General features: G+C 39.4%; 1 long non-coding RNA gene across 1 annotated transcript; it reads right to left on the bottom strand.

The window, feature by feature from the left end:
- Positions 1 to 323: 323 nt before the first annotated feature.
- Positions 324 to 2,469, bottom strand: LOC148870522 (uncharacterized). Its single transcript, XR_016107913.1, has 2 exons — positions 2,150 to 2,469; positions 324 to 710 (listed from the first exon to the last, which is right to left on the bottom strand). It is a non-coding gene; the product is annotated as an uncharacterized LOC148870522 (long non-coding RNA).
- Between the last annotated feature and the right edge of the window lie 1,798 nt (positions 2,470 to 4,267).

Raw genomic sequence — 4,267 nt, 5'->3', positions numbered from 1 at the left:
AAAGAGCGCTCGGGGGGGCATACGAACTCGAAACCTTGGAAGGCAAACAAGTACTTCGAGCGTGGAACATCGTGAACTTAAGGCGATACTACCTATAAACCGCCAAGCGAAGTGGACGAAATCAGGTCCTATGTGCCACGATGCAGAGCCAAGAGGAACCTCGGCGTAAACAAGCAAAGAAGTCGAGCATATTATCAGCTCGACAAAAAATCAGTTCACTGCAAAAAGCCTTCGTGGCAAAACAGGTCGTGGAAGTATAATAACCCGGACAAGAAAGTGGCATATTCAGTTCGACAAAGAATCAGTTCGGGGAAAAGGAACACTTGGGCAAAAAGATTATCTATTCTGTTGCAAGAAATAGGAGTACATTGGCCATCAGAAGGGACTTACAAAAAAAAAAAAAAAACAGGAGTACATTGGCCGAATTGACAAGCGCAAGGGTAATCATACCCGACCTGACAAGGGCCTCGGAGCGAGTGCGCGAAGTGATTATAAGAGCCCCCTGCCCCCAACAAACAAGGTATGCAAACTTTGCGCTATCTGGTGTTATCTTGCTTTTGAAGGATTCTAACTTGAGCTTCGGAGCCGCTACACCGAGTTCCCCCCCGGAGCTTCCTCATCTCCTCCGTTTCAGGTTCCCTGCTACCCAGTTCAGAAGCAAGGTCGTTGACAGCTAAGACCGGCCGGATCACGCTTCATCACTCCATATGCTGAATAGAAAACTCAGAGAACATAAAATGTCATACTAATAATGGTTCGGCAAAGCAGTATAACCGGAAGATGACTCAGAGAAGATAAAATGAAGATAACTCAGAGAACATAAAATGTCATACTAACGGTTCAGCAAAGCAGTTTGATGAAACGCATCAAAGAAAAAGCGGTAGAACTATTCGGCAAAACAGTGAGCTACATACACTGATGATTCGGCAAGATACATCAGATAAAATTTAAATAAAATGAGATTTAAAAGCACCAGCCTCTTCCTCTAATTCCATGATTACTCCCTTATCATTTTTAATGGAATCCAAGGAGTTTTTTGTTATTTTAAAATTTGTCAACTGATGAAAATATTTTGTATTTTTGTCTCCCTCACTGAGCCACAGTTCCCTACATTTTAATCTCCACATTTGCTCCTCTCGATGAAGCCATTTATCATATTCCCTTTGAAGTCTCATTCTTTCAAAGATGGAACTAGTGGTTTCCTCTTCCTCAAAATCTAAAATTTTCTCCTCCAGCGGCTTCAATCTATCTTCAATTTTGCCGAATCTTCCCTTATTCCATTATCTTAACTTTATTTTACATTTCCTTAACTTAGAAACAATGCCAAGTGGGGGATTCCCATGCCAATTTGTTTTGATAGGGGGGTTTGTTTCTAATAAGACCAAGTAGCCATGATCCAAAAAAATATTTCTTACGATTCTAATTCGAGCACCTGGGAATTGAGAGTGCCACGAAGGGGTAGCCAAACCTCTATCTAGTTTTTCTAATACTTTGCGAAAACCTTTATTTGCCATTTGTCTAGGTGAAAGTAGAGCCCCCCGCTTCTATCTCCATTAAACCATGTTTTTGTATAAGTTGGTTTAAAGGTGTAGAAGTTCTCATCCTTATGTTTTTCCTTCCTTTATAATCTGAACTCTCAACAAGGTCAGTTAGATCACCTAACAAAACCCAATTTTGTTGGTTCCCCAACAGATGTTTTAACTCGCTCCAGAATTGCTCTCTTTTACTCTTCATTGGATGGCCATATACAAGACATAACCAGCAATTCATAATAGCTGGTCCATGTTTGATGTTAAGAATGACAAATCTGTCTGATTTATCAATTAATTGGACTGACAGATCACATTTCCAACCACAGTAGAAACCTCCAAATAAACCTTTTGCTGGCACCCCACACCAGAAATCATATCCCATCCTTTTACTCAGTTTTCCTAATTTCTCTATACCAGTCTTTGTTTCAGAAAGGAATACAATATCTGGGTTATGATTTTTTATTTGTTTGTGTAAAAACCGGGTTGTATTGGGATCGCAACAACCCCTTATGTTCCAAGAAAAGACTTTCATTTCTGAACTCAGGGATTTACTTTGCTAAATGGTGAATGATAAGGAAAACATAATGTAGATAATAATAAACAGGAGTAGAAATTACTTGCATTGGTTCAAGGTAGTTGAGTATAAAGGAGTGGTTGTTAGGAAAGGATGGGATTAAATCTCCAAGACCTTTGTTGTAGATACCTTCTCCTAGCTTTTCGATGTCTCTCAAGACGCTGCCCTGATCATTAAGAAGATTCTCCACAAACAGAAAGCCACTCCTCCCAAGTCCCACCATGAAGTTTCCATTTACTGCATTTTATCTTGCACTAAGGCTTAGGGAGCCCCAACCTTCATCAGGCTCCAGAACGAAATATTTTCCTTGTGGGACGGAACCTTATTCTCCATAGTCCATACCATCAGGTGCTAGGATGACCATATCAAAGTTTGCTATGCAAACAATGGATTTATATTTCAGGTCAAAAATGTATTTCTTGGGTCGGCCCAACTTCGTGAGTGCCAAATCCAGATCCAAACACCCAAATCCTCTTGTTTCAACGATATAAACTACCCATTCCCTCTTATTCTAGTTGTTCATATACGGGCATTTCGATTTGACCCACCCTCCACTTTTACACTAACCTCTACATTGAAAACTACGTTTCCAAAAAGTTCTGATCCAAAAACGCCACGCGCTTGAGCTTAAGGACACATGCCCAATAGTTGTCATCAACTAAGTGCACTCTTCTGAAACCTTCCACTTTCGAGTTGAGCGAGTTGACTCGCTTGAGTTAGGTGTCGGAATTAGTTGAAGAGACCGAGATGTACCTTTTCTTTGCTTCTGGTTGGTCGCCGATCTGTTATCCAAGCAACGCCATTTTTTGGCCTCCTTGCCTCGGCCTTTCACCATCTTTCTTTAACTGAAGACTCTTCTACTAAGGCCAGAGTTAATCTCCTGTAAAAAGAAACAAAACACCAAAGCTAGTTGATGAGCAAACTACAACAGGATAGACTCTAGAGATGATAACCCCCGGCAAAAATAGTTAATATTGCATGATGATGCTCGAGGACAAATAGAAAAAGCTAGACCTAGGAAAAACTATAAGAACTAAATAGGGACTAACAAATTAATATGAGGAATTCAAAGGAAAACAGAAAGCTGAGAGGTGACACTAAATGATTCCTTGAAAAAAGGGGATATACACGTGAGAAAAACCTAACACATACTCAGAATAGCTAGGCCACACTCATGTTTACAGACGAAACGGGGAAACGAGGAGTGGATAAAACAAACTATTGATCAGATTGAGTCAGTCAAGCAAACACAATTGAGAAATCAAGCAAAACCAGAGAAGAAAAACTTTTTTGAATAAAAATAATTAGAAACAAGCAAGTTCAAATGCTGAGTTCAAAAAAGCAAGCTCAAATGCTAAGTTCTGAAAAGCAAGCTAAACGTTGGAACATCCTCAACGGAGCATGAAAAGCCAAGCTGAACGCTGCAACCCCATGGCTCATTAGTTCCTGGGGACTCAAAGCATCCAATTCTGTAATTTAACATTATTCTAAAGTATATAATTCCATTTTTACAAAAGAAATGAGAACATGAGAACATTAAAAGAATCTTTTATGAAGAGATACGTAGATAGGGGCGATCATGGGACATGCCAAACCAGTTTTAGGCTGCATTTGGCATTCCTTATTTTAAGGATTTATCTATTTTTTTTTATTAAAAATTCAATGTTGATAAGTGCATTTTAACTATGAAGCACATATGTAATTTATATATGCCATATAATATGAAATACATGTAAATAATATTTATAAGTATATATATAAAACATAAACGTAATATATAAATATGTTGCAAATCGGGCCAAGGTGAAAGCTTTGGGCCTAGCCCCTGTCCAGGCATGAACACAAAACCTAGGCTCAAATTCGAAACTATGCAGGCTTGGTCGGGCCAGGCTGAAAATGATCAACCCTATACAAGGTTCTAAATATCGATATGGGCCGATATGTCGGTAGGGTGTAACAGCCTGTATCGATGCTTTTTCTATGTTTTATTTAATTTTTTCAAAACTGGTTTAGAGGAGTCAGTTTAAGTACCGGCTACCCTCTGAACCATGGTTTGACCCGATACAACCCCTGTAGGGGTATATCGGGAAGCCATCGACACGATACATATCGATCGATACTGGCCAATACGTATCGATACTTTGAACCTTGCCCCTATATT

Source organism: Nelumbo lutea, chromosome 2 (genome assembly GCF_056320005.1).
Source record: "Nelumbo lutea isolate HS-2025 chromosome 2, American lotus-T2T, whole genome shotgun sequence".
Classification (NCBI taxonomy): Eukaryota; Viridiplantae; Streptophyta; class Magnoliopsida; order Proteales; family Nelumbonaceae; genus Nelumbo; species Nelumbo lutea.
Note: the sequence above shows the minus strand (reverse complement) of the source record. Positions and strands in the feature narration are given on the sequence as shown.